This window comes from Cnephaeus nilssonii, assembly GCF_951640355.1.
Source record: "Cnephaeus nilssonii genome assembly, chromosome: 3".
Taxonomy (NCBI): Eukaryota; Metazoa; Chordata; class Mammalia; order Chiroptera; family Vespertilionidae; genus Cnephaeus; species Cnephaeus nilssonii.
In genome coordinates, this window is record NC_137074.1 from 106,876,704 (window position 1) to 106,896,653 (window position 19,950).

The following is a 19,950-nucleotide window of genomic DNA, read 5'->3' on the forward strand; positions in this document are numbered from 1 at the left end:
TGCCATCTGAGTCAAAATTGACCTTTCACTGGGACAGACAAGTAGGAAGGACTTTAAGCCAATTTTAGTTCAAATTGGTTCCTTTAATATTTTACTAGCAAACTGCCATCTGCTTTGAGACTTGAGCGTTACAACCTCACTTACATTTATTTGCCAATTTGTGGTCTGAAGACTTGAAGGCTGGTACCTAGTGCCATTGATGATGGTAATTAAAGAAAACAAAATACGTTCCTCACTATCCTACCTAATAAAAGGGTAATATGCAAATCAACCGCACCTTCGCTACGCCCAAGCCACGCCCACCAGCTAATCAGGGTGAGTATGCAAATTAACCCAACCAAGATGGTGGTTAATTAGCATACATAGGCACCCTGAGCAGACCCCCTGCGAGGGTCCACTCCAGCACCAGGCCAAAAGCTTCCGCTGGAGGCTTTCAGCCTGGTGAATGAGCGGATGCCCTGCAATCAATCACAGGGAGCTGGTTGTCCGCTCTGGCACCTGGTTGTCTGTCCTGAAGCAGACCCCCTGCAATCCATCACAGGGAGCTGGGGGGTCCTTTGGCCTGGTGCACCAGTGGACCCCTGAGATCGATCACAGGGAGCTGGGTGTCCGCTCCGGCACCAGGCCGAAAGCTTCCGCTGGAGGCTTTCGGCCTGGTGAATGAGCGGACCCTCTGCAATCAATCACAGGGAGCTGGGTGTCCGCTCTGGCACCAGGCTGAAAGCCTATGGCAGAGGCTTTTGGCCTGGTCCCAAAGCAGACCGCCTGCAATTGATCACAGGGGGCTGGGGGTTGTTTGGCCTGGTGCACGAGTGGACGCCCTGTGATCGATTACAGGGAGCTGGGTGTCCACTCTGGCACCAGGCAGAAAGCCTCCGGCGGAAGCTTTTGGCCTGGTCCCGAAGCAGACCCCTGCAATCGATGGCAGGGAGCTGGGGGTTGCTTTGGCCTGGTGCAAGAGTGGACCCCTGTGATCAATTGCCTAGGCAGGGAGCTGGCGGCCTGGGCAGGAGCGGACCCCCTGCGACTGATCTCAGGGAGCTTGGTCCACTCCTGCCCAAGAGGCTTTCAGTCTGGGCAGGCCTGGGCAAGGGCTGAGCCGGTGATCAGAGGGAACTGGAGGGGCTTGCCCAGGCCTAAAGATTTGGCCAGCCCTCAATTGGTGTGAAGTATAGAGGAAACACCTTTTCTGACTGCACATTGGCTAAGCTTCCTGTATGCCACTGGTAATATTCTTAGTAACTTGGGTAATAAGAATCCAAAAAGCTGACCTAGGGTTTTTCCACCACACTTCTGGAGAAAAAAAATGAAGGTCTGCTGCTGGAGGGCTAAGAAAGTCATATCCTGCCCTAGCCAGTTTGACTCAGTGGATAATGCCTCAGCCTGCAGTCAGCAGGGTCTGGGTTTGATTCTGATCAAGGGCATGTACCTAGGTTGCAGGCTTCTCCCTGGCCGGGGCCCAGATCAGGGCTCATGCAGGAGGCAACCAATCATAGTGTTCCTCTCACTTTGATGTTTCTCTCTGTCTTTCCCTTTCTCTTCCACATTCTCTAAAAGTCAATGGAAACATATCCTCAGGTGAGGATAAAAAATAAAGAAAGAAGTGCATATCCTATGAAAGACACATCTTGAAAATGCCTAAAGAAAGTTGTCATTTTTTCTTGGTGAAGGGACTGGAGTCCGTGTTGATGAAAACACCTTGGTGGCTGCGGTGACTGGCAGTGGCTGCAGCAGCAGGGTGATGGGGCTGGTGCCTTCCCCTGACCAGCCTGGTTGCCTCCCACAAAGGGAGGCCAGACTGCGACTTAAGCCCACTCCCCGTGGGGCGCGGGCCTAAGCCATCAGTAGGACATCCCCTGAGGGCTCCCAGTATGTGAGAGGGGGCAGGTTGGGCTGAGGGACCCCCAACCCCCAATGCACAAATTTTGTGCACCGGGCCCCTAGTCAGATTATAAGAAAGATACTTTTTAGTTATAAGTTTTCTTTCTATGCACCCAAAATAGTTCCTGCAGTTTGTTTCTTGAGAAGTTATTTGTACTCTTATGATGCATAAATATTTTTCACTGTGAAGTTGAGAGATGTATTTTATAAATACAGATTTAAAAATTAAGAAGTAAAAGAAAACCTCTAGACAACAAATTTACCTAAGGCAACTTAAACATATTACCTATATTATTTACTAGTATATCATAAGCACTAATAACCTATTCTATTTTTTAAAGTCAACTTCAGAAAAAGCCTACACGGTCACAATTTAAGAACTACTAAACATATTTATTTGTGCCTTTGTTTCACTTAAGGAGACTGGAAAATATTATGCCACAATCAATGCAGATCTTATGTAAAACTTTATGATATTGTGTTATAATATCAATTTAAAATACTTATAAATATAATTGTGATTTGCAAGTCCCTTAAAATTTCACTTATTTTCATTCAAGTTTTAGTTTACATTGGATACTTAAACAATACTTGAGAAGATTAATTAATTAAAATTAGCAAATAGCCCAGATTTATGACTCTATTCACTTGTTTTCTCATCCACTCATCAGGTGCTGTGTCAGGTACTATGTTAAGCCCTACACGCACTACAGGAAACAGCCTAATATCATCTACAAATCTACATCAAGGGAATGGCTACAGCTGTTGATCAAACAATTTACTTCTGAAATTAACAATATAAAATTAGACCTAAATGAATTTGTAAAATATTTGGTACCACTACTTGAAAAAAATATTATCTGTCTTCCATCTAACTCATTTAATGTTCTATAATCCTATATCATAAAACTCTAAGATGCAAATCAAACGAACGAGGGAATGACCAGCGGAATGACCGGTCCCTATTATGCATACTGACCACCATGGGGCAGATGCTCAATGCAGGAGCTGCCCCCTGGTGGTCAGTGTGCTCCCACAGGGGGAGCGCCACTCAGCCAGAAGCCAGGCTCACAGTGGTGAGCGCAGTGGTGGTGGCGGGAGCCTGTCCCACCTCCGCAGCAGCGCTAAGGAACAGCGAGCTGAGAGATAAGGAGCAGAGAGGAGGCAGGAAGTTAAGGAGCAAGAGGTCCCGGACTGTGAGAGGGATGTCTGACTGACAGGGGGATTGGGCCTAAGCCAGCAGGCGGACATCCCCTAAGGGGTCTCGTAGGCCAGGCTAAGGGACCCCTGCTCCAGTGCACGAATTTCATGCACTGGGCCTCTAGTTTGCTTATACTTGTCTGCTGTCTGCACATCTAGATTGATTCCTCTTGGCATAGGTAGAGTTACACTGATTTTTCCACTCACCCTTGTCTAGTTTCTCTTATGACCAAAAGCATATAATTCAAGGTGTCTACCAGGATTTAAGATGGCAGTTTGTAAACTTTAAGTAGATAGAGGGCACTGGGTTATGCTCTTTTCAAAAACTCTATTGCTATAATATGACACTAATCAGAAGATAGATAGATGATGATATATAGATAGATGATAGATACAGACAGATATGAAACTTTATGGTAACAGACCCCAGCTTCCAAAAAGAAAGGTCTGCTTTTTAAGGAACAGACCATATTGTGTTCTTCAGTGTGACAACCCCAGGAGCCCAGAAAAAGAATAGTAGTAGTAAAGTACATTGGACATGCCAATAAATGAGTGATAAATTATTAAAGCATGATTGGAAATATTGTCATTTCTCATAGCTGTCACTTTAAGTATAAAAGCAGCAGCACATTAAACTAGTTACTGCTTTTTCATAATTGAGACTTTAGCTTCTAGCTGTGCCCTGCAGCTTTTCATTAATCACTGGGACTAAAGTTCAAGCTCAGTGACAGCTTAGAAGGCATTAAATGGGCAAAGTATTTTCCAGGTACTGTTAGGTAGGGCCTTTTAGACCTGTAATCCACAGCTAATTGTTTTTCAAAGTCTCTAAGCACATTCAACTCCTGGCATTTCTTAGTGACAGAATTAGCTACAAACTGGTTTTCTTTTTATCTTCCCAGGCTTTCTCTCACTAAAATCTATTGAGAGGCCTATTGTTAGCTGCATAAAACAGGTGCAGAATGACTGTGATATGTAAAACTGTAACTGATACTTAACCAAGGAAACATTTATTAGATTGACTCTGAAACAATACTTCCTGAATACTTATTCTAATCTTATTTCTTTTATGACATTTAATTTGTCATAAAAGAAACAAGGTGGCATGAAACTTTGCACAGGCCAAGTTCACTTTTCCAAAGGAAGAAAAAAATCCATTAGATTTTTAAAAATAAATGCAGCTGAATCTTCACCCAACATAAAATAAGAATGTGGCTTCCCACACTTACACTTGAATGGCAAGATTCCCAGCATAAGCTTGCTGTTGCTTTGATTCACCATTTTTCCCTTTTTCTGCAAAGTGTTGTACATTAGGTTTTAATGGATGTGCCAAAACATTCTTTTTTTTTTTTGTATAACAAATTATCAAGAGCATTGAGGTTCATTAATTATGTCATCTAATTGGATTGAGGCAGGTGCAAAATACCTCAGATGAAGTGGTCACTGGCAAAAAGGCCTAAGTGCAAGTTTTTCTATTAGAAACCAGCATGTCTCCAGACTCTTGGAATTACTTTGTACTTATTGATTAATGGCCATAATTTATTATAGTGCAGAAGATCTTGCATTGAGTTAAATGTGTGATTAATCAATTTTCCATCAAATTATGAGCAGCAGACCGGTTGCCAGCAAGAAAATACCAAATGCATTTTCCCATGATGTAAATATATCAGGACTTCAGCTAATAACTGTCCATCACTTGCTTAATATTCTCTGTCACACTGATAAATGTCAGATTCACAAATGGGCCACAGGTAGTAATGATGAAAGACCACCATCATGCTTTATAGCTGCCCTTCTTATATAATGAAATACTCTGAATTCATCTCAAAACAATTTATTAATGCAAAATTCATTTCTGCCTTTAGCTTGAAATTCATCATGGTTAAGTCAACAATATTATATTAAACTGGTAACTTATATTGAGAAAACAAAACCTTAGGCGAAAGAGAGATGAATTTTGGACTTTCTATGCACAGGAACTCATTTTTATTTTCATGTCAAAAATTCAGACATGTGACTCATTGTTGTCAGTTCTAATCTGCTTTTAAACACAGTGCATTTATGGAGTGGAAACACTACATAGAACTGCTGATTGAAGAGGAAAATACATTTTGTTCCAAATGTTACATTCTCTGGTTAAATAATAGGTATTATGAAGGCTCACTAAATTAATTGTCACTTTTGAGCAAGGGTACTTTCAACTTTTATAATAAACTAGATGGATAATACTTACTAAAAAGAGAGTACAACAGACAAATGAAAGTGGTGAAATAAAGCAGTACTAAATTGATCATGTTTTATGAAAATGAACTTGTATTAAATCCTCATATTTAACAAAAACCTGATAGGATATGAAAAGATTTAACTGGAGTAAATAAATAGAAACAACACAGAGATAAGTCTCTGAGCCATCATAGTCCAGTTGTAGTAGAACAATACATATAACAACTATAACGGAAGCTGAAACAATACTTGGACAATGTAAGGGTTCTAAAAATGCTAGAGTAGAAGAATCTTAAATATCATCATTAATATTTATGTGTATCACTGTGTACCAGTGGCTGCAGGTTTGAACTCCAGTTTACAAATATTTACTGCTACCACAGCAAGGGAATGAGTGAATGTCCCTCTAGAGGGGCAATCATTACTTGTACTCTGGACTGAAATGTTAGTGTCCTCCCAAAATTCATCAATACTTTGAAATCTTATACCTAGTATGATAGTATTAAGAGCTGGGACGTTTATGAGGTAATTAGAATTACATGAGGTCATAAAGATGGAGTCCTCATGATTGGAACTCCTTAAGGAAGTCATAAGAGAGTTAGCTTCTCTCTCTGTGCTTTGGCCATGTGAGGGCAGGGTAAGAAGACAGTCACTATGAGCCAGGAAGTGGGCTCACACCAGACATGATCTGTTCATGCCTTGATCTTGGACTTCCCAGCCTCTGGTACCGAGAAACAAAGTCTGTTGTTTATAAGCCATCCAATCTACAGTATTTTGTTACAGCAGTCTGAATGAATCAAGACAACTCTCCTCCAAATGATTTAGCAGTGTGAAATAAAGGTTGTGTTGTCATCAGATCTTCTAATTTTTTTAATAAAGACCCAAAAATACAGTTTTAATGTCTAAATATTATAAGACTAGAGGCCCGGTGCATGAAATTCATTCACTGGGAAGGAGGGGGTACCTCAGCCTGGCGTGCATCCTCTTGCAGTCCAGGACCCCTCAGGGGATGTCTGCCTGCTGGCTTTTGGAAATCCCTCTCACAGTCCGGGATCCCTCGCTCTTTACTGCCTGCCTGCTCACTGCTCCTTATCACTCAGCACATTGTACCTTAGCGCTGCCATGGAGGCAAGAGAAGCTCCTGCCACTGCCACTGGGCTCACTAGCCGTGAGCCCTATCTTTCTGTGTAGTTGTCTGTGGGCCAACTGCGCTCTTCTTTCTCACTTAGGGAAAGCAGCATGTGAGGGCAGAGTACACTGTCGTGGAACACAGAGAGCTGCCCAGAGCTGAGGGGAGTGGCCAGGCACACGGGGTGAGAGGTGGATACAGAGGACACTATCTCACCCAATTGTGGGACAGACTGGCTGGCCTTCATCTGCCTGACCCCACCCAGGGAGGGACCGAGCAGGGTGTCTGCCTCTTCATTCTCCATCCTTCCATCTCTTCATTCTCCATCCTTCTATCTGCCTCTTCATTCTCCATCCTTCCATCTTGCCAGGCCTCCCCAAAAGTGAGTTCAGCTCAATCCTTGAATGTAAAAGGGCATGGGGAAGGGGTGGGCCTCCACTCCAGTGCCCCCTGATTCCCAGCAACAGGACCTGGTCGACAGGACCTGATCTCAGGATGGTGGCCACAGCTGCAGAACATAGATCTGTTTCAAGAAAAGTTGGGAATGCAGACTTTCGTATGAGCCTCTTTTCCAAAAGGTGGCAGTTTATTCACATTGTGGCAAAGACACTTTCAAGAGTAACATAAGTGGTTAAAGTTAGGGCCAAACTGGGCTATTTCCTCATCCAATCTCTCGGAGGCACATGGACAGAACCAAGTCTCAACTCTTTGCAGGACACTTCCTGTTTTTTTTTTTTTTTAAGCCTAATGGACAGTAGTCTGTCTCCATTCTTGTTCTTTGGAATTTTTTTCATCATCGGATAAAAGGATATGTACATTGGGGCAATCGTCTCAAGATACAATATTCCAATTGCACCCATGTGATGACAACAGTGCCCCTCAGAGGGAGGGAGCCAACAGCTGGGGAGCAGGGAATTCTGAAAACCAAAGTGATGACACAGATGCTAAGCCTTTCCTTCACGCATCTGACATCCTTCCTCAGCCTGCAGGCCGGGTGTCTGCTGGACCTTTACCACTTGATGTCCTGGCAGGCTGCCCTGGGCCCTGCTAGGTGGTGTGACAGGCCACCTGGGCCTGGGGGGAGTCGCCCCCCCCCCCAATCCAGCCACTCCTGGTACAGCTCCTGCACATGGGCACTGGTCTCCGGGGGCCACACCGGGATGGCAGCATAGATGCCTTCCATCTGCCGCAGCAGTGCCCTCCCTGTCTGCTCACCCATTGTCCGCCTGGGCCTGGCCTCTGCCGCTTAGGCATGCCCTGCGTAGGCCAGGACCTCCACGAAGTGGCAGGGGAACTTGCCCCTCTACAGCTTCAGGACCACTTCTGGATGTTCTGAAAGCTGTAAGTAGCCTCAAAGCATAGCAGAACCTCTCCGTCCCTTTCAAGGGTGACTTCCTGGAAGTCTGTTCCTCAGGGTGTGGTAGGTGAGCACTCGCACGTCTTTGTTGAACAGCTCCTTGGCCATGTGCCTGAAGATGTGCGCCAGGTACCCGTCAGAGCTGGCACCCTTGTGGAGCCTCACCTCTTTCTCCTTCATGTCTCCAAACAGAGTGTCCACGGTGGCTTCATTCGAGGAGAAGTCACTTTGCTCCATTATCTGGACAATTTCACCTGAGACTAACATGTAGTCAGCACCCCGGGAACTATGTAAAGCTGTGGGAACATCTTATCAAAGGGCCTCCAGTTTCTTGTCATAACACAGGGCCACAATGACATGGAAAATCTTGTCTGAGTAAAGCATCAAACAGACTGTCAAATTACAGGGGGAAGGTTAGGGAGAGGTGGGGGAGATAAGAGATCAATCAAAGGACTTGTATGCATGCATATAAGCATAACCAATGGATGCAAAACTCTGGGGGGTGAGGGCATATATGGGAGTGGGGTGGGGGGGGCAATGGTAAGATATGTACACATATAATACCTTAATAAAAAAATTGAGAAAAAAAAATCTTGTCTGGGGACAGGTTCTGCCATCTGGCGAAGTAATCCTTCACCAGAGAGCCCATGATCTGCTTGGGAGACTTGGCCGTGCAGAGGTGGGAGTGATGGGTAACCCAGCACACGTTCTGCATATCAGTCCCAGCCCGGGCAGGCGGAGGTCAGCATGGGTAGCCAGGGCTCTTCCTCGTGGTGCTGGCGGTACCAATGCGCACAAATTCCTTCTGACTCTCCAGGATGCTGAAGTCCGCAGCTATCTTCATGTCAAAGACAATGCGCCCCAAGGCTTTTGAGAAAGCCGCGGAGTCTTCTGGATGCATAAGTGACACTGAGGCTGAATTTAGCAGCAAAATAAGGCAGAGACTAAGGACACACAGACACTGCCAGCACCTTGTGCTGTAAAGTATCACATTTCTTATTAAGGTTCAGAACACGGAAGAAGTCCTTGGTGTTCTGTTGAGAAATTTGGACTCCTTCCTCTGTGGTCACACAACTGTCACATGCCAGACAGTCACTCAGAAATATCTTGGCATCAGCCAACTTATGGAATTCTCCCTTCTCTCCATTCTCCTGAGCCAGACTCCGGACGTTGATTGCGGCATTCTCTTGGTCATCGGTTTTTATTTTTTTACTACATTCCTTCCGTGTGCAGTGATCATACTTCATCTGGAGTGGGGTGGGCAGGGGCCAGCTCAAGTGACCTAGAGGAAGCACGGGGAGAGCAGTCAGTTACCGCTGGTCACCCTGGTGCTGCTGGCTGTACCCTTTCTTCTTTGTGGAGCATCTAGGGAGGGGAAACAACTACAGTGCCCAAGGCCGAGTTCCAGCAGGCTGACAGCACTGTCGTGATCATGCCAGAGGTGCTGGTCTTTTGGTGTCTGGCCTGTCCTCTGGAGATTGAACCTACAGGACTACTAAGGAAGCCAGTCCCCAGTTCCACCCCACGTCTGCCACTGATTGATTGGAGCCTGAGGGCCAGGATGAGGGACCAAGAGGCCTGCCTTCCAGCTGCTCACCAGTCCCTGCACCACTCACTCCACTTTCCTGTTAACCATCCCCTGATCAATGGGAGCCTGCGGGCTGGGGGAGGACCAAGCGGTCTGCCTTCTGCCCGCTCACCAGTCGCTGCAGCCACAGATTCATTGGAGCCTGAGGGACCCCGGTTCCCCCATTAGTCATTCCCTAATCAATGAAGCCTGAGGGCCAGGGGATGTGCTGGTCATCTGTTCAGTTGTTATGGACCCTGGGTTTTTATATATTAGGATAATCCAAAAAATCCTTTGAAATAATGTGCATGTTTTTTTTAGCCTGGTGGCAAATTCAACCTTTGAATTATCAGTTTGTCCCTTCTGCTTCAATGGATTAGGCCAAATCCACAGTTATCTTTTATTTAAACCATACTGGTTAGAAGTTGTCTCTCCCATCTCAGAAGTCATAGACACACTTCATATTTTTAACAGATGTCTTATTTCTTTAATTTTTTGTATGTGTGTATATATTTGCACTTTTGACTACTAAACCAAGCTTCTTGAGAAAAGAGTACAATTATTAATTCTTATATATATACATGATATTTATTATATCTCACAATTATCTGCTAAATAAATACTTGCTAAATGTCAATGAATGTAAGCTGAGGGAGGGGATGGACCTCAAATAACAGCCAGCATAATACTAGAAGTATATTTCCAAAGTCCAAATTAGTTGTACTGTTTTCTTTTTTAATTCTTAAATTTATTTATATATACAACTTATGTCTGTTTTTCTTTGTATCCCTCCCTCTCTTTCTTCCATGTACTAAGTATTAACATGTATTGATTAATTATTTTAATCTTAATGAACTGTTAAGTGCCATAAATTCTACATAATAACTAACTTAATCATCACACAAAGCTTATGATGCAGAGGCTATTATTACCCCTGATTGCAAGTGAAGAAACCGAGAGTTAAAGAAACTTGCCTATAGTCACACAGAGAATAGGTGACAGAATCAGAATTGGACGTAGGCAATGGTCTCTTCACCATATCATGCTGATTCTATTAAAAAACAACAGCTCTGATAAGGGGATAATATCCATAATATATAAAGAACTCATACAACTCAACACCAAACAAACAAACAATCCATTTAAAAAGGGGTAGAGAACCAAACTGAACTACCAAGTAAAATAGAGACAGATTCATAGAGAGCATGCATACAGCTCTGGTAGGGAAGGGGTATTGAGGAGTATTGAGAAATAAAATAAAGAGAACTCATGGACAACAGTGTGGTGATTGCAGGGGGTAGAGGGTGGGGAAAGTGGGTAGGTGCAGGTGAAAGAGGGCATAGAGGGAATAAAGGGGGATGGGGTAAAAAATGGGCATAGGACCTGAACAGACACTTCTTCCAAGAAGACATACAAATGGCCAACAGATATATGAAAGGATGTTCAACCTCACTAGCTATTAGGGAAATGCAAATTAAAATTACAGTGAGATATCACCTCACACCTGTTAGAATGGCTATTGTCAAATGGCTATATAATAAATATCATGGATATATATAAGTTCCAGTAATAACAAATGTTGGAAAGATTGTGGAGAAAGAGGAAACCTCATTCACTGCTGGTAGGAATATAAACTGGTACAGCCACTATGGAAAACAGTATGATGCTCCTCAAAAATTAAGAATAGAATTACCATATGACCCAGAAACCACTTTTATGGGTATATCCCCAGGAAAATTGAAGACATTTATTCACAAAGATATATGCAACCCTGTGTTCATTGCAGCATTATTCATGTTGGCCAATACATTGAAACAACCAAAGTGTCCTTCACTAGATGATTGGATAAAGAAGATGTGGTACATATATATATACTATGGAATACTAGTCAGCCATAAGAAAAGACGAAATAATATAATTTGCAACACAGATGAATCTTGAGAATATCATGCTAAGTCAAATAAGTCAGACAGAAAAAGTCAAGAACCATATGATTTTACTCATATGTGGGATATAAAACTGAAAGCAACAAATGAACAAGAAAGAAAAACAAACAAGAACTCATAGACACAGACAACAGTATGATGGTAGTAAAGGGTAAAGGGTGTCAAATATATGGTGACAGAAGATGATTTGACTTTAAGTGGTGGGCAGACAGTAATATGTCATAAGTACAGATTATATATCAAGAATGTACACTTGAAACCTATATAATCTTGTTAGCCATTGTCACCCCAATAAATTTAATTTAAAAAATGAAAAAGAAAAGAAAGCAGAGAGGGAGTGGAAGAGGTAACAATTTTATTTTACTTTTTAATTAACATATAATTGAGAAGTAAAATTGTGAAAAAAATGTTTAATTCCTGGAAGGAAACTGATGACAGGGACTACTTCTGGTACTGGAAATGGGAAAGGAGAATATAAACACTTTCATGACCATCACTCTTTTCTACTAAAATAGTTTTTATTTTTGCTTTGGTTTTCTTTTTTATTTTCTTCTAATCCTTTACAATAAAAGATGCAATTGCATTTGTCACATTATAGTTGAGTTGAAACCACATGTTGGTCATCAGTAACAGAATTCAGCAAAAATCAAGAGACATTTCTGTCAGAATCAATTGGTTATATAAGGAATTTACAATAGATTAGTGTATATTTTATTATTATTTGTAAATTGGGTGATACACATGCTCTATATTAGTAAAATCTGCAATAAACGTATATATGTGTGTGTGTGTGTGTGTGTGTGTGTGTGTGTGTGTGTGTGTGTATTCATACATTTTGTCCCAGAAAACTAGTAGCTAAATATTTGGCACACACTGAGGACATACGGACATCTTTGAGATCCAGCAGAGGGGAAACTGGTTGGAAATACACTTACTTTGACTCAGGGAGATGTATTCATGAAGTTTCAGTTACTTACATGTATAGCTAGGTTATTGTCAGCCATACACATGAAGAAGAGGCTTCTATAAACATTTAAATTTTCCACTTGCTGACTTAATACAATGACATAAAAGTGCAGGCCAGATATTATATTGTGATCTGAACATATCCCATAGTGCCAGGCACAGAGAATACTTGGGTTGCAGTCATGAAACAAGAGCCAGAAGTTAGTCTGTGGAAAATTTCTCCACTTACAAGCCATGGATATTATTAGCATAGAATTAGGATATCCTTGACACCTAGTAAAATGTAGGATTCTTTCCAGTCAAGAACATACATGATATTTGAGAGTTTACAATTATAAACACTTCATACTTTATTTTATTTATTTTTTTCATTGTCAAGATATTTTATTTATGTTCAGGTCAAATATTTTTCAAGGTTAAAATAACACTTCATACTTTTTAAAAGAATAGGTATTTAATTTAGAAAATAACGGTTTAAATGAGGTGGGAGGTGCTGTATAGGAAGACCTCTTCAGCCTACTTTCCTTTCCTTTCTTGATGGAAATGGTATTTCTGATAAAGCTAAAGTTCAATATTTAACTGCAATTTGAAAATGTTTTAAAACATTTCAATAAAACAACTAAAAATAGTAATTATCTCATTTAGGTATATATGAGGGTAACCTTCTTTAAATTTATTTTGTAAGAAAACAGAAAAGTCAGATAAAAGTAAAATATTAAAGTTAGGTAATAAAGTTTTAACAAAATCAATAGAAGTTGATTGCTAATTTTATTTTATTTTTTAAATATATTTTATTGATTTTTACAGAGAGGAAGGGAGAAGGATAGAGAGTTAGAAACATCGATGAGAGAGAAACATCGATCAGCTGCCTCCTGCACACCCCCTACTGGGGATGTACCCACAACCGAGGTACATGCCCTTGACTGGAATGGAACCTGGGACCCTTCAGTCCACAGGCCGAAGCTCTATCCACTGAGCCAAACCAGTTAGGGCAACTGCTAATTTTAATAAAACTTTTATCAGATCATAACAAAAGTGGTAATTTATTAAGAAGAGATACAATTGAGAAAGATAAATTTCAAGTATTGTAAAATCAATTATACTGAAAGAAATTGCTAGACTGATAGCTAGTCATTAGGAAATTTATAATGTGAGCAATGATGTGTTGGAAAGAACACTGGACTAGGATTTGATGAATGTGGGTTCCAGCCCCAGATCACCTTTAACCAATTGTGACACTGGGCTATTGTGTTTCCTCACAGGTTTAAAACAAACAAAAAAAAAAGACATCAGTTGAGCCAAGTGTCAATCATCTGACTGAATCTTAAGTTCTCTCTCACTCCTCATATCTAGAGGGTACACAGTATCTACTATTTAATGTGGAATAATTCTTCAAATACACCATGCACTAATGCACTGCTATTCTAAATTAATTTTATACTGAGCAGAGCTCTTGCCCTTCAGGGATGTGTCCTCCACAATTCCGTGCTTGTGCTACCTCGCCACCCAAAAACTCTTCCTAATGTTTCATTATAGCATTGCCAAGGGCATTCATTTGTGCTCAGCTTACCAAACTCTGCCTCAGTAGTTTAAAATGTTCAGGTTGGATAAACAGGTTGGAAATTATGTTCATTTCCCAGACTGTGGTGACTGTGGTCATGCATTAGAGAAATATTATTTCTTATTTATACATTTTGAGACACTAAGTAAAAATAACTGCTTGGATGTGTTCCACACTAAACAGTACTGAGGTAAAGGCTTTTACACATTTTATCCATGACTTGGATGATGAAAATGGATCCTATTTATTCATTTCAAGCAGAACATCCTGGAAAGAGGTACTGCCTATCTTTTGGAAAATTTGATAAAAATTCAAGGATTTCTAAGTAATTTGGAAAAGCAACCAGGAAAATGTTGAGTAATCTCAAGAGATATACATTGGATGATAGAATTTTAAAGTAAATGAAATTATTTAAACGTCAAAAATGTATTGTGTGTTTGTGAACAAATTTTAAGGGTCTATTGTTCAGACTGGGCTGCAAATTGAACAAGAGACAATTATATTTCAACCTAGCTTTTTCTCTTAAAAGAGTCATTAAATCTGGCTAACTTGGACATATACAAAGAATAGTTTCAAATTCATACACAATTTCACCCTTTAAATTAATAAAATAAATTTAAAACTGAAAAAAAAAACACACCAACCAGCAGTATTCCCTGTAGGAATTTTGATTTCAAATTTCTCTGCATGTTAGATATTACTGTAGAAATATATTTGGTTATTGAGTGCATAATTAATAGAAAAAAATAACTTGGAGACAATTTGGAAGACAGCAGTGACCCTGGTCAAAGAATTAGAATTATATGACTGTAGAAACAAACCCTGAAATTAAAATTGTTCAAAATATAAAACAGGATGCCTGAGGAATGACATAGTAAGGCTTTTAAATATACCTAAGATTTTTTTTTGAAACTATGAACAGAAAAAAATTTGTTTTAAAAATAGAGTTTAGACATAAAGTAGCTATTTGGAAGCATCTACTTATAATCATTGCTTAAGTGCAGGGAACAGTGTACTCAGCTGCCAGGTCTAAAAGTAGCACTCCTTGTTTCTCCTTCCAGAACTAACATTACCTTCAGCTCCTCTCTCTTTTACTCTCTCCTCTTAAATGCAAATCATTTAGGGAGGGGTTGCCCTTAATTGACTAATTTTATCTTTCAGTCAATACCTTAGAAATTTAACTAAAACAGAAAGATAAACTGGTTAAGGGTTTTAGTGGATATGCAGCCCTCCTGGAGATAAGGGTATGTGGAGGAAGGAAAGGGGTGTTTGTCAGAAAGAAGGAATGTACCCAAGATGTTGCCCCTCATATCAGTCCACTTTTGTGTGCATGCCAAAGGTCACCAACCCTTGACCTAGCATAACTTTTGGGTTTGGTATGAAATGATTAAAGAAAGTTTAAAGAACTCTCTTAAATTCCAAACTCCATAAGTTGCTTTCATCTGTAGTGCTTCAGGGTTGGTAGGAAGGGTGAAAAGTGAATAGCTTTAACATAGTCAGATTTCTTTAATTAAAAGTTTCTGGCAAAGGCTCTCAGCAGCACTGTCTTATATTTTCCAGAACTATTGTCCTTGTGCTTTTGCCTAAGTGTGTATGGGTAATTTCCAAAATCAAGAGCTAGCCATGAAGAGAAATAAGAAAAGCTATGACTAAATGAAGGAGAAAATCAAATCCATATGACTAAAATTCTTCTGTGTAAACTTCATTAATCATTATTTCAGGAATGTAAGACTCCTCTGTGAATGCACATGGGAAACCTAGTTTTGTGTCCCTGACATACACTATTAAAAACTGCCTCCAGTCAAGGAGGAGTTGGTTTACACTCATGGAAATGGTACTATTATTACTCCAGGGTAGTGTAGAGCTCTTTCCTCTAAGTGTACGCTGATTTTCTCATTTAACATCCAATAAAATTCTGTTTCCATTCTCCATTATGGTTATGCACTCTAAACTCTTTAGTATTAAGCAACTAAACTATGTCCAATTGAAAAGATGGAAAATGGGCAGACATAGTTCTTATAGTCAGATGACATACATATTCATCAAAGGGCTTTGAAAGAATAATAAAAAATGTGAGAGTATAAGTCACTACTGCCCTGGGATGGCTGAATATTACCTACTGTCCATTCAACTGAAAAATTATGAAGCACACACTCATTTAGTATAAATATCAGACCAACATCAGTTTTGACATATGTTCATTCTGACTGAGGAGACAAGGATACAATAATTTGGCAAAACACATTTAAAAAAAAAAAAACTTACTTGGATCAAAACACAGGTTGGTAGATGTATGTTTATAGTAGAACATACTTGATCTTCTGTGCTTGGTATCCCAACTACCCTTAACAAAATGTCTGCCTCTTTTCACTCTTTCTACAAAGTATGAATGGAAACTCTGTTCAGAACATTTGCCATGACCTGTAATCCAGCCTTTTGAAAACATTTTAATTTTGCCTCTCCTGTTATGTGTGTAAAATATTTTAAAGTGAGAAAGTAGGGAGGGGAGCAGAAAAGTTTGCGGGAAAGAAAACTTAGTCTAAGATCTGTGAAAAAATAAACTGCTTTTTCTCTTTAAATAAAACATTTATTTTCTTATTTCTTCCTTTTTTCTTTTCTTTCTTTCCTTCTTTTTTTCCTTTCTTTCCATGAAGATGGAAATTTGGGTCTGCCTTATTCACTGTTGTTTTCCCAATGCTCAGAACAGTGTCTAGCAGACAGTAGATGTTCAAAGAACATGTGCTGATTGGATGAATAGTGTTTTTCTCTGTAAATAACATTCAATGGGTATCTTTCTAAGTATTTCTTCATGGTAGAAAATCCATTGATAGTAATAACTGAAAACCAGTCTTAATTTACCCCCACCCAGGAAGGAAGTATGTTAACTGGGCACATAAATTTCAGATGAATACACATGAACAGGTGTTGGAAGCTGCCCATTGCCTTCACTAGCAGAAAGGGGTGGACAAGGAGTCCGGGAGACTGGTCAACCTTGAGGCTCTGGCAAGGGTCAGAGCCATATACCCACTGTCTGATGGAGACAAAGGGAGCTGAAGCAACTTCCACCTTTTAGTCTCATGTGAATCCTTACTGATAAGATAGTTTGCCTGTTACTGGAAATTGCCTGCCTAAGGGCTATGGGTGTGTCCCAAACCTGAATAAAAGGGATAGCAAGGCCAGAGCAAAGTGGAGTCCTCTCTTGGGCTTTCGCTTGGCCCCCAATTCCCAAATTAGTATTTTCTTGTCTTGTCCCTTTAATTTGTGTGCGGCCTCCTCCAGAGCCCGAACCCTGAACTTGAACCCTGAACCACACAGGATGTGTGTGTGGGGGGGGACACTTTAAACTGGCACCTTCGACGTGGGACCTCTAGAGGGGATGATTTCGCCTAGAGAGAAGAAAGGAAGATTTCACCGAAAAGGTGGGAAAGAATTCACTGTATAGGTGAGGGAAATTCACTGCACGCAAAGCCCACGATCAGCTGCAGAAGTCGAGATCTGTAAGTAGGGTGGTAACGTCTTTTTCAGCCAGGCTAATGGGGCAGAATTAGGTTATAAAGTAAACTTTTTTATAGACTTTTGGTTTGCATGCTTAAGGAATTAAAGTTTCAGAAGGTATTCTCTTACAGGTTTCCTGGAAAAGGTACATTAGATCTTGAATATTTGGGAAAAATTTGATCAAAAGGCAAAATTATAAAGAAATTGGCAAATCATAAGATACTTCTTTAAATCAAGCTGAAAAAAGAGTGCCGTGGTCATCTTTAATGTGGTTTCTTGTTTAAATTAAAATCTTAATTTGTATTTGGAATCTAAAATCTGTAATAAGAAATGAAACCCCACTGCCAAAACTGCCTCTGGTGTGGAGAAATTCAAAGGTGTCAGGAGAAGGCATAGCTATTGGCTCTTCTGCAATGAGATTACTTAAAGTTTTGTTTAAAAATTATAAAAGAAGATCTTATGATAACCAAATTTTGGCTAAGATAAGCTTGGGTGCTAGTAATTACTTCAGAAAGCGAAAAAGGAAAAAAAAAACTTAAGATCTGTCTTTATCTATTAAACATGAAAAGATACACAGCCAGATCTGATACTGACTTTTTCCCCCAAAGCAAGCAGGAGGTGGGAGAAGGGAGACACCCACTCTCCCACTATGCTAATTTAAAGTCTCCTTACTCGCCATAAAAATTTAGAAATGTGTCTGGGATTTCTGTGCTCATGAGGAGAGAAGCTGGCTTGAAACAAAATGCACACAACTGTCCAATTTTTGGACATATTAGATAGGTTTTAAGCTGAACTTGACTCTCTGCAAAAGCTACAGAAATAAAAAAAACCAAAACTGTTTTTTTTCCTAAGAAAAATGGCAAATTTGACCCAGGAAAAGACAAAGGCTAGTTCCAGCAGCGAGATTGGCATTTCCATAATAAAGAGTGGTTTTTAAAATGCTTATGAACCTTGGTCAAACTTTAAATTTAAGGCCTTCAAGAAAATCAGTAAATTGTCTGTTACAAAAATTTTCCAAAGAAAATGCTTTAAAATAATTGACTCTAGAATCTCAAAAAAAAATGTTGAAATATAGATAAATAATGTATTAATTATAAAGATCTAAGTAGCCCAGGTAAAGGCTGGCTACACCCTTTGTTAATGGAGGAAGAAGGCTAGTCGCCCTTCCCCCAGCAGCAGGTAGGCCAGTTCCTGCCTTCTTTAAGGAATGTGGTAATTTACATGATAGACCAAATCTGGATTTCCAGAACTAGTAGCAAATAAAAAGTAAAGTTTAAATTTACCTTATGAAAAAAATCTAGAGGACAGAATTGAATCTATTAATTGATTATGGCTTGTATTTTTGAAATTTACTCTTAAAAGTGTTATTAATCAAAGAAATGCTAAATATTTGACTTGCCAGCTCTAAAAGTTCAAGGTTCAAATCAAATTGGGAGAAAATATAATTGTGGTAACTAAATGCCTAAAGTATAGAAATTTATTTTTGAGAAAATAAAATTTTGTGTTTTCTTCTGAAATAATTAGGAATTCAAAATATGTTACTTATGGGTCTAATTTAATAAGAAGGATTAATTCTGTGATCCCAACCAAAATTTTTAATACAAAGACCAGTTTAAATTTAATTAATATCTTAAGATAATTATAAAAAGTATTATAATCTTTAAATCATATATATATATATATATATATATATATATATATATATATATGTATTTGATGGTTTTTTCCAAGTTAAAATTTCAAGACTTTAACCAAGAGATGATTCTTGGAAAACTCCAAGGGCCCAGAGTGATTCAAAGAACTTGTTCTTTCTTCTTAAAGGAAATATTTTGAATTTAGGCAATCTAATATACTTGAAATCGCATAAAAGGCTTTATCAAATAAAAATTAACAACTATATTTTACTTTTAAATGTTATGAAGGTTTTGGCCTCTAAGAAGGGCAAAATAAATAACAACAATATTTCTTTAAATCCAACAGAGGAAATTTAAAATTACAAAAAGCCTCTAGTCGCCTGCATTTTTAAATAGGCCAGAGGTGGGGTTACTTTTGTGCCTTGTGAATCAGATGTAAACATTTACTAAATTTGCTTTTCTTAGCTTTTTTAACAAAGATACCTACTTTAATTACTTAATAAATTAGGTTTTTAAATTATAATCAAGGTTTCATATAAATTAAGTTATATGAAAAGACTGTCTATCTTTTAAGGATTTTGATTTGCTCTTCCCTTGTTTATTGTGAGAATAAACAAACCATCTTTTCTGTCAAAGAACAGTTTAGACAGCCGCTATTTTAGACTGCCTGACTTGGCAGCCACCATGTTGGCCACATGGCTTGCCGCTCCCCTGGGGGCAGCCATCTTGAAATAGCAAAGGCCAACCCCTCCCTTTGAATAAGCCAATGTCTTTGTAAGCAATTTGATTAAGTCTTCTAAGAAAGTTACTAAGACTTCCCATGATCCCTCTGTATATGCAAATTAGCCAAAGGGGATACTCTTTAAAAATCTAATTCTAAATTTAATAAAAAGGAGAAATTTAAAAATTTTTAAATCTATTTCATTGGTATTTATAGTGTAAACTAATATTGTTGTTAAAGTATTAATTCTACCAGTAAAACAATAGTCAACCT

General features: G+C 39.4%; 1 pseudogene across 1 annotated transcript; it reads right to left on the bottom strand.

Moving 5' to 3' along the window:
* Positions 1–4,303: 4,303 nt before the first annotated feature.
* LOC307097242 (nuclear prelamin A recognition factor-like) lies at positions 4,304–9,034 on the bottom strand (annotated as a pseudogene). The gene is made up of 3 exons: positions 8,380–9,034; positions 7,499–8,153; positions 4,304–4,371 (listed from the first exon to the last, which is right to left on the bottom strand). The product of its transcript is annotated as a nuclear prelamin A recognition factor-like (transcript).
* Between the last annotated feature and the right edge of the window lie 10,916 nt (positions 9,035–19,950).